Consider the following 11,422-nt stretch of genomic DNA (forward strand, 5'->3'; position numbering starts at 1 on the left):
CTAGAAAATAATATATGAAATTACCAAAAGTTTATTAAACAGATTTCTAGATATGTTTTCCACATATTTTCAAGATTGATCATCTTGACACTTTGGATTTGACATAAAGGTTTGATGAGAAGAATGGAAAGCATGGAAAACACATATCAACAAACTAAGGTGGGAAAAATTAAAAAAGCATTCCTAGATCACTGACATCAAACAAAATAGTTGAGCAATTGAGAATTCAATTGTAGAAAACATAATAATTTGAATTTGTCTTTTTACATTCATCGCATGTAAAAATTCATCAATTTATGTTTAAGTATTTTTTTTCTTCCCAAAAATAATATATGAAATTACCAAGAGTTCATTAAACATATATCTAGATACGTTTTCCACATATTTTCAAAATTGATCTTGACACTTTGGTTTGACATAAAGGTTTAATGAGAAGATGGAAAGCATGGAAAACACATATCAACAACTAAGGTGGGCAATTAAGAATCCATTCCTAGATCATTGACATCAAACAAAATAGTTGAGCAATTGAGAATTCAATTGTAGAAAACATAATAATTTGAATTTATGTCTTTTTACATTCATTGCGTGTAAAAATTCATCAAAATAAACAAAAATACCAAGTGTGACTTTGATAAAATTCACAAAAATTAAGGAAAACAATCCAACAAAATCTAGTTTTCCTTTAATTTACATAATTACAATCAGATTCCATACAAGCATCAAGTGTACCAACAAGATTTTGAATAACTTATGCAAATGTATTAATATCATGCGCAAGATTTTGAATAACTTAAGCAAAATGTATTAATATCATGGGCAATTCAAATTATAAGTAGGTTTGTAGAATTACATCTAAAAATAAGATCATTGTTTTGCTTTTGATAAAAACCTTTGTCAAGTGTGTTGCCACAATGGATATGCTCAAATTACATCAGCTTGTCTAATTATGAGACCTCTACTCATCCTAGAACTTCTAGTCGACAAATCATCATTGTTATTGCTCTTATTATACTTCATTGTTTTCCATTATTGGAGTTTATGAAGTTGTTGTTGTTGTTACTAAACTATCTCTCACGTCTACTATTGAAGTTGACAATGTCACAGTCCTGCTTTAGACTTAGAAAGATTTGGAAGGATTTGATAAGACCTCTACTCATCTTGGAACTTCTAGTCAACAAATCATCATTGCTATTTCTCTTATTATACTTCATTGTTTTCCACTATTGGAGTTCATGAAGTTGTTGTTGTTGTTACTAAACTATCTCTCATGTCTGCTATTGAAGTTGACAATGTCATAGTGCTGCTTTAGATTTAGACAGATCTAGAAGGATTTGCTAGGTTACTGACAAGCTTGTCAAAAATACATGACATCAACGTCAGCAACATTTTCAAAGCAACTTAGCAATATAATATCCTCAATAGCATAACAATTAGTCATACATGGCATTACAGGCTTTTTGCAATTCACTTAATTAATGTTGTTATAATTACATCACTGCCTTTTCATAAAAACAAATCATATCATCGTTAATTACATAAACTCTCCGCATCATGATACTAGTAGTGGCACATTAGGCTATAGAGGAAAATAATGCATCAGCAATGGCATAAACATATAACGGTGGCCCTTAATTATTTTAACCCTTACAATAATGCTAGTGAGTCTAAAACACAATAGGCACAATGGGTTAATCAATGCAAATAGACCTTATTGTTTTTCTAACAAGCCCCTATGAATTACTCAAATCAATCCTTATTCATTTAGAGACACTTAGTTATTTCGAACTTGTGTTAAGTTTGCCTTTGCTCCAACGTTTTAGGTCTACAATAACTAGTGTGCCCTAATTGGACCAAGAAGCCTCAAACGATGTTAATATTCTTTTCCAACTGTGAGCTTATTCCAAAGATGTTTGCAACAAAGAAAATGTTTGTACTGCTTCAGGGTTAGTGGACACAGTGAATAAGTATTTGTTCAAATATTTTTCTATACAAGTTGCTCCAAATCACACTTTGTTTAGTTGTACGTTGCAAACAAGCCATCAATTGTATAGACAATTCCCATAAGTGCAAGAAAATAGTCTTAACTAATATTGGAATTCCATGAAGAGATTTGATATGTATGATTCATGATTGAGTATTCAAATTATTTACCCAAAGAAAAATTTTGAAGGCTAGGATAGAAAATTTGGGCTCAAATGTTGTTGTATAGTTCACGATGGTTGTCATGAGAGTAGGTGTTATCTCATTTAGAATGTTGTTATAGTCTTTGTTGAATCTCTTAGTAAATTCCTCCACATTTTCAGATGGCTTTTCCTTTAATCCAAAGAATTCAGTGAGGTAATATAGGAAATCCTTCTTTTCGCCCCATTGAGTGTGAAACACTCTCTCCAAATCATCCCGAGAAGTAATAGAACAAGGGGCAAGAGTACGAAACCACTTACATGCTTCTCCTTCTAAATGCACAAATAGTCTCATGAAAACATCCTTGTCACTTACAGTGAGTTGGGCATCCTCCCCTTCTTCATCAACCCATTAAATTATCAATGAAATTTTGTAATGGACTTGTGTTCTTTTGTTGTCTTCTTCTTTTCACTATTAAACTTAGGCAACCCTTTCATGTAATGTAGAGGCATGTTGTGTAACAAATTTGGCAATGCCAATGGCACATATCTTACAACGACCCATGCTAAAGGCTAGTTGGGAGGATTCTAATTCGCCATCAATTGGTTGGAAAGATTTTGGTTCACTATGTTGATGTGTTTGAAATCAAATTCCTTGCAATGTGAGAGACCGAGATCCTAATTATCTCTGTTCTCCCAAGTGTAGATCTAGATCTAGTGGATAGTGTGAGAGAACGAGGCCCTAATTGTGTTCATTCTCCAAAGTGTAGATCTGGGTCTAGTGGATGGTGTAATTGTTGGAGAGCTCTGGGGCTCTATTATAGGATGAGGAAATGGTGGAGGAATATGTGAAATTTTTAGTTGTCGAGAAGGAGTTACTCCGAAGATGATTGGGGGTAAATATGTTGATGTACCCACCCCTAAGTAATTGTTCCTTTGGTTATATTGATATACAAGTCCCTCAAGATTTGGTATTGGAGGAGGTAGATTTGGGTTCGGAGTATTTCAAATATGCCTTCTAGTGGAAGCCAAAATGTGAATCTAAAAATTATTAGGAATTATACATAGAATTTATAAAATAAGTTAATAACAACCCCACGGGGGTAGGCAAGTTGGTAATCACAATGCGGTGAAGTTCGTTAGAAAGGCAGACTCTGAACTAAAGATCACGAGTTCAAATCCCTCAAACTAGCCTGGAGCTGTGGAAATGGGCAGGCGCAGTTCCCAAGGGTTATTGTGGTAGCGGTCAAAATCGACCCTGTGTTATGCAAGTTGCGAGACTACTCCAGTTGCCAATTCCTCTGTAATTAAAAAAAAAGGATAAAATAAGTTAGTAGCGAGTATTTGAGTTGTTGGTGTAGTGCATATGATAATGTTAATGAAGTTGGAAAACAAAGATGCTATGAAAGTGAAGTTTATAAGTAGTAGAATGCACACCCAATAAATTCATATTTTGTCCACGTGCAAAATTTGATAAGGTTTTCTTTTTAGCTTGGTCAATATTTTCAAATTGTCCCTAGTGTTGAGGCCTCAAAGTCACACTTTGTTGTATTACAATGTAAAGCCTAAGAACATCTAAATATGGTTTTTAATTTATGTTTAAATATTTTTTTCTTCCAAAAAATAACATATGAAATTACCAAAAATTTATTAAACACATTTCTAGATATGTTTTCTACATATTTTCAAGATTGATCATCTTAACACTTTGGATTTGACATAAAGGTTAATGAGAAGAATGGAAAGCATGGAAAACACATATCAACAAAACTAAGGTGGGCAAAATTAAGAAACCAGATCACTGACATCAAACAAAATAGTTGAGCAATTGAGAATTCAATTATAGAAAACATAGTAATTTGAAATTATGTCTTTTGACATTCATCGCATGTAAAAATTCATCAATTTATGTTATATTTTTTTCTTCCCAAAAATAATATATGAAATTACCAAGAGTTCATTAAACAGATATCTAGATATCTAGATACGTTTTCCACATATTTTTAAAATTGATCTTGACACTTTGGGTCTGACATAAAGGTTTAATGAGAAGATGGAAAGCATGGAAAACACATATCAACAACCACTCTTAGATCACTGACATCAAACAAAATCACTGAGCAATTGAGAATTCAATGGTAGAAAACATAATTTGAATTTATGTCTTTTTACATTCATCACCTATAAAAATTCATCAAAATAAACAAAAATACCAAGTGTGACTTTATAAAATTCACAAAATTTAAGGAAATCAATCCAACAGAATCTAGTTTTCCTTTAATTTACATAATTACAATCAGAATTACAATCAGATTCCATACAAGCATGTAGTGTACCAACAAGATTTTGAATAACTTATGCAAATGTATTAATATCATGCGCAAGATTTTGAATAACTTACGCAAATGTATTAATATCATGGGCAATTCAAATTATAAGTAGGTGTGTCGAATTACATCTAAAAATAAGATAACTGACAGCCCAAAATATGCTTTGCAATTCTCTCCTTACAATAGCTTTAACATATCCCGGGACTTTTTCCAATAAGTTTTTTGCAAAGTTTTGGTACATGAAAAAAATTCCTCAATTACATCAAAATGAGGCCTGTTTATAGGGTCTCTAGACCCAACATCTTGTCGTAAAACCAATAGTGTTATTAAATAACCACTACGAATCTTTACAAACTAGCAATATCCTAACTAATTTCCAAAAGTTTCCAGCTGTAGTGTGCTAGCAGTTTCAAATTGTAGGGTGGGTCTCAACCTGCCTTGGTTGTGGTGGCCTCTCTCTCTCGTGCATGTGTCCTGGCTAAAAGGAGAGCGCATTAATTTGGTTGGGTCATTGGTGGGGTCTGCCTTGGCTAAGATAAGATATCACTTGTGGTTGCGTCTGTGCTTTCTGTTGTTGAGGTGGCCTGGAACTTGAACCTGCCTCCATCAAACGCACCTGCAGCCTAACTTTGGACTATGCAAGTCCCCTTTGAGTGACCAATATGTAGAAATCCATAAATCCCTTCTTCTCTGCCAAACAGGGGTCACATGCTTGTGCATCCAAAATGGATCCTATCTAAGCTAGTGACTGCATCATTAGTCCACTTGGCCATGTTCCTTGAAAATGTTCTTTAAAATTAACAGAGTTTCAAAATGACCTGTATAAAGATTGACAATATCTCTTCGCTGTAGAGCGTGATCTTCTTCTCCAAAACCTTTTTGACAATTCTTGACTTCAAATAAGCTTGTCATGAGAGGAAATCAGCTTGTCATGAGAGGCTCCCTGCAATACAGGTCTCCATTTCCATCAAAGAATGAAGGGAAATTCCTTTTGTATAAAATCTTGCATTTATCTTTGAAACCTTGTATCTCCTTTGCAATTGCCTCTGCTTTCTTATCTACCATTTAGGATATCTGTTATTACTCCAGCTTTGGTGGGAGAGTCACCATTAGCATTCTTTATTGCACTCGTCTCTCTATTATAGCACTTTTGATTGTTTCTATTTTCTCTTGAAGCAGCAGCTCCATGTGATCCCAGTGCCTGTTCATCGTCTTTATTATTCTATCCCATAGAATTCCTGTGCATCTTTGAATGAGGATTTACTCGAGTGTTTCCTTCTCAAAACCTCTGTCTCTGCTTCGATCCACTGACCATACTCTTGCACCTGGTATAGTTTCTATTTTAGTGATCTCTAATGCCTCTTCTAATGAGGATTTACTCGAGTGTTTCCTTCTCAAAACCTCTGTCTCTGCTTCGATCCACTGACCATACTCTTGCACCTGGTATAGTTCTATTTTAGTGATCTCTAATGCCTCTTCCTTCTTCAATTCTTGATCTCGACTAGAGAGTAGAATCTACCATTTCTTTGCATCATCTGACATTGCCATTGATTCAACTTGTCCAGCTAGAGCATCACGAGTTTGGTGGGACTGAAATGTTTCACCTTTTCTTTCATTCCTTCAACTTGTGCCGCCAATAGCACAACTTAGATCTTTGTACTCTTTATTCTTGGTTATCATATCGCAGAACTTTTTCCTTTGGCTCTTGATTCTGTTTCTTTGCCACCAGTTTGCACGAGGTGTACATCTAGGATCTTCAATTGCTTCTTCATGGCAATTATATCCAGCATAGCCTTATATTGTTTGAAGTCGCGAGGTTGGGTAGCCATATGAGTGATCGTGTCCTTAAGAGCATTTATCTTGATCTTCCTAGATATGCACACCATTCTCTCGTACTTGAACCACTATTATTGTACGTCTCTTGCAATTTTCTTGCAGTCACAGTAATCCTATGTATCCGCGTATGCATCATGTCTGATGCCTACATGTCCAGCTCCATGAGATTTGTGGATGGAACATGGTCGACTGAGATATGTGGATGGAACATGGTCGACTAGCAAAGACATCTGGTGGACCTCATAATCCTTCATGGACCTAACTATTTCTACTTTAGATAACAACACTGCCAATTTGAAAATCCCCCTCTCATGATCCAAGGCCCTTTTGACTTTACATTTTGGGGGGTGGTTGATTCTTGGCTATTCTTATATCTCTTTTCCTTTATTTGGCTGGCTGATTGTTTAGCCATTGCTTAAAACTGTTCTACAAATGACATTTTTGTCTAGGCGTAGAGATACTCTATTGCCATATGCTCAATAGCGAAAGTACCTTAATCATCTCCTTGGGATTACTTTTCCATTGGCCCTCTTGGAGCTAGGCTCCCTCTCCGTGGTCTATATCCATGGTCTCTGATGTGTTACTTTTCTTTCCCAAGAGGCGAGATGTGCTTTGATTGTACAATATGAAGAATGGCCTTACCTCCTACCATGTAGATTTGTTGGAACATTCTTCCACAATTGGTTCAAATCATGCTGGTGTTATTTCATATATGATATTGTAAGGATTATATTTCCACGCACCTGCTTGCGGGAAATCGAAGCTTTTCAAGATAATCTTTATGATGCTCCTTGCATTAACCACAAATCGCCCTACCTCACGAGGGAGGTTGAATGTCCCAGTTTCCTTTTCAGATGTGAAATGTAAGTTGCTACTAATGAACCTTTGACTTGTACACTCCAGTGAAAAGATGTGGAGAGTTAGAAATTTCGGCAACCGGTATAAATTTTTCCAGCAATCCATATAATTTTCCATATAACTTCATTCTCTTATTTTCTGAGCAAAATCGTAGCTTATTTAAACCATGCATTTTATTTATGTGCACATGACTAACCTAAGTACCACTAAAGATTTGTTTCCCCCTAGTACCACGATTTTAAATTTTTCAATGAAATGTTCTGTAACTTTTCTATGTTTCTATTCCAGTCTTAGCGTTGCTACACACGCCATCATACAATAACCAACCTGGATGGTGTTCTTGAGGGTTTCAAAGGCCATAATACTCTTTTAAAGAAAGAAAAGGCCCTTCAAAGGTGATATTAAGACCACGAAACTAGGAAAGACTACTTTCAAAGAAATCCCAGCATCTGTTAGTGATATTGATGCCTGACTTCTTCAAGAAGCCACTTCAATTGTATTACCTTGGCTGGTTGTGGATGTTATATGCTTTTGCATAGTGAACTGCAAATGGAATTAAGTTTAGAAGTTAAGTAAAAGATTCAGATTGCATTCTTCGATTTTCTGTTAAAAGCAGCATTCACAAAATTTTGGCAACGATGTGGCATATTTGGTATAAATAATTTGAAGCCTGAAACCAGCCCTTTCTTCTACGGCTTCAACCTACACTGAAGCCTGAAGCCTGAAGCCGTGAAAGGTTTATGGCAAATTTACTTCTAAGCGGACTAACATACTGTATTTACCAGTCAATGTTAGTTCTTTACACATTAACTCAAATGAAGTTACTTTTCATAACACTGAATAACAAACATTCAATTTCACAAAACTATTGTACACTATATTGCAACAAAATAGACAAATATATCTAATAATCAGACTGTGCCCAAAGCTAAACCACCAAAGAACAATCTGAAACTTCAGAGTCAATTGATTTACGGAGAAGGGAGAAAATCAACCATCATGGACAAACACATTCTCTCCAAAGAACGACCTGGTTCTTCAATCCTAAAGTTGATATTGACCGCAGAAAGAGTCGGAAGGATATTTCCTTTTACAAAACAATAGCTTAATGGAGCTAAATATGTAGGTATTTTGATGCACAATTTAAATGGATTCACAGGAAAACCACTCGGGAAAAAAAACGTTTAAATTAAATTTTTTGTATAGAAAAATAGACTCACAAAAAACGCTTGAACACAGAAAAATACTTTGTAAAAAAATCACAATATTATACAGGGTCAACGATTAAGAAAATTCCAAAATTCCTTACGGGAAAACCATATACAGGGAAGATACCGTGTCTCCTAAAAACCTTTTGGCGAAACCTTGAACACTACCCAAAACAAAAACAAAAACAAAAACAAAACCTAGGAAACCTGAGGAAACAAACCCTTGGAGAACACCTAGCTATACAACCTTATAACTCCAGAAAATCCCAAAAACAAAAACAAAAACAAAACCTAGGAAACCCGAGGACAAAAACAAAAACAAAACCTAGGAAACCCGAGGAAACAAACCCTTGGAGAACACCTAGCTATACAGAAAATCCCAAAAACAAAAATTAGCAGAAAATCCCAAAAACAAAAATTAGGAAACCTGAGTAAACAAACCCTTGTAGAACACCTAGAACAATTAGACTATACAAGCTTATAACTCTCAAAAAAACACCTGCGGCGAACCCTTATTGACGACTTAAATTACGATTTTGCCTATTTCTTACCAATTTTAAACAAAATGGATCGAAAAATCTACTTCAAATTGAAATCACCACTTACAATGAAATTAACAGCTGAAAAATCCTATTTAAAAAGCTGATATACACTACCATTTAAAAAATTCCGAAATATAACGAATTTAATTATCCTCTCATAATAACAGCCAACACAGAATTTTACCCATCAAATTCACCGACGAACACGTTGAATCATTGATAAATATAGACCACTTTTCCGTTGATAAAACGCAGTGGATCAAAAAGAAAAGCAAGTGACATTTAACGTATTTGCCTGTTGTCAGAATTCCTATTGTGGTGCATTTGTAAGGCAGTCAAAACAAACCTTCCTAACCCATTGACAAAATTCAAAATTTCTTAGTTAACCCCAACTAGATCACATCAGCACTAGCCTCAACAAGAGATGAGTAAAAAAATCAAACCCTGGATCACACCTCCAGAACCGGCATCCAACACAACGAAATAAAACCCGCACTGAAACGCTCAAAGTCGGTGCTCATATTCTATGGGTGATTTGATGTCTGTCATGCCTTAAGCATTCAGAACGAGGAATTTCTTTATAATCATCACACCAAACCTCAAGAAGATATAATAAAATCAAGCACAAGGGACTTTTTTTCGCCATTGGATGCAGAAAACGTGATGGAAAACGTTAAACAATATAAATAAAGATTAAACCCTAAGAGAGATTGATATGATGTCTGTCATGCCTTAATCATTCAGAACGAGGAATTTCTTTATAATCATCACACCAAACCTCAAGAAGATATAATAAAATCAAGCACAAGGGACTTTTTTTCGCCATTGGATGCAGAAAACGTAATGGAAAACGTTAAACAATATAAATAAAGATTAAACCCTAAGAGAGATTGATATGAAAGACGGATGCAAGGCATGCGTGACTCTGAAACTATGAATATATGAAAAATGCAACATGCTTCCATCACCTATCTGCTGTCGAGAGATCAGCCTACGGCCCACCATCAACAGAAGACGTTGCATTTAAGAAACTGTAGACTACCACGCCTACCCCTCATGCAAACTACACCGTTTGTGTTCAATAAGCAGATACGCGAAGAAAATGCCAAACTCCACACATATCATGATAATATAGGAGGCCTCCAAGAAAACACTCTTAACCTCGGCACATGAAAGTCGATTTGGATGGTGCTTTCAGCTGCACGCAGAGTGATAAATATAGCCGTGAAAGAGACCTAACCCTAAACACTTTAGTTACGGTAAAACTCGCATGAGCTCCCAAACCCTAACCCTAAACATTTTTGTTGCAGTGAAAGCCGCATGACCTGCCAAACCCTAACCCTAAACACACTGAATTACACACAAAGTCGCATGAGCTCCCAAACCCTAACCCTAAACACCCTGAGTTACAATGAAAGTCGCATGAGCTCCCAAACACTCATCCTAAACACTTTATTTCCTTGCACAATCGCCTAAGTGATTTATATAGGCTCCTCACCACTTTATTATACCCGCCATCAAATGTGGTATATTGCAACGAGTTTACCACTTACTACGTTGAACTACACGACAGTCATCGTTTCTAACTAAGTTTTAGGAAAAACTACTTTAGTTAAGCCACACATATCATTTATTTTAAATGTTATTGGTTGAGGTGAGGTTTTACTATAAGTTTTGTTATTTATAATTATAGCAGTTATATAAATTAAATAGTTGGTAAAAGTGGATACTTATTAATCCATAATATGTTAATATAATATAACATATTATATTATTAAAATTAACGTGGATCAACTTTAATCAAATCTTTTTTCATTTTAAAAGAGATTTACACCTCAATAAATTTGGCCCTGGGTAGAATTCTATATGGGAGGGCACGTGAAGTCTGCAATCGAGGGTTTCGGCTAGGGTTTCTCTCTGCAGCGGTTACTCAGACCAGCCGCTGTATACCGCCCGGTTCACATCCCGTTCTGTCGCTTTACTCTCCGCCCTCAGATTAACCTGTTGCGGTCGCTACACCGGAGGCACCTGTACTGTGCGGGATTCACGGAGTTTATTCTTTTTGTTCCTCAACCGTTCCTTTCGTGGCGTGCTTGTGGTTACTGTGTTGACCGGTTCGAGGGTGCCTGCTTTCCGTTTACCTGCAGTCGTGAGGAGGTCTTTCTCCGTTCCAAGGTGCAGCTGTCATCATGGAGGACTTGGATGCCGTCGATTACTCCGAAGACCCGTTGGAAGGGGTTTCCATCTGGCGTACCCCATTTTCCACGTCGACCAGCTTATTCAGCTCCGGATTCTCCCTGGCTGAACCCTCCCGACCTCCTGTGGTCCTGCCGGACGATCCCCCCACTTGGCCAGCGCTTTCCACTCCTCCGGCATCTCCGTCTACACTTGGTTTTGTCTCTGCTTGTCTAAACCCTAACCCTGGTTTAGACCCCCCTTACCCGGGCTCTAACCCTAGCTTTCTTCCACCGGTGACCGGGTACCCTCCTGTTTCGTACAATCTCACATCTCTGGCTCCCCCTTCC

The 11,422-nt window shown here is 36.4% G+C and overlaps 2 long non-coding RNA genes and 2 other non-coding genes across 4 annotated transcripts; all 4 read right to left on the bottom strand.

Annotated features, from left to right (window-relative positions):
- Positions 1 to 3,159: 3,159 nt before the first annotated feature.
- Positions 3,160 to 10,340, bottom strand: LOC149146284 (uncharacterized). Its single transcript, XR_016264438.1, has 2 exons — positions 9,866 to 10,340; positions 3,160 to 3,424 (listed from the first exon to the last, which is right to left on the bottom strand). It is a non-coding gene; the product is annotated as an uncharacterized LOC149146284 (long non-coding RNA).
- Positions 4,556 to 8,459, bottom strand: LOC149146285 (uncharacterized). The gene is made up of 2 exons (XR_016264439.1): positions 5,855 to 8,459; positions 4,556 to 5,739 (listed from the first exon to the last, which is right to left on the bottom strand). It is a non-coding gene; the product is annotated as an uncharacterized LOC149146285 (long non-coding RNA).
- LOC149146286 (small nucleolar RNA snoR8a) lies at positions 9,409 to 9,494 on the bottom strand. The gene has a single exon (XR_016265404.1). It is a non-coding gene; the product is annotated as a small nucleolar RNA snoR8a (small nucleolar RNA).
- LOC149146287 (small nucleolar RNA snoR8a) lies at positions 9,612 to 9,674 on the bottom strand. Its single transcript, XR_016265410.1, has one exon. It is a non-coding gene; the product is annotated as a small nucleolar RNA snoR8a (small nucleolar RNA).
- Positions 10,341 to 11,422: the final 1,082 nt, after the last annotated feature.

The sequence above is a fragment of the Pinus tabuliformis genome, chromosome X (assembly GCF_031772625.1).
Source record: "Pinus tabuliformis cultivar Carrire ecotype Pingquan chromosome X, CPIR1, whole genome shotgun sequence".
NCBI lineage: Eukaryota > Viridiplantae > Streptophyta > Pinopsida > Pinales > Pinaceae > Pinus > Pinus tabuliformis.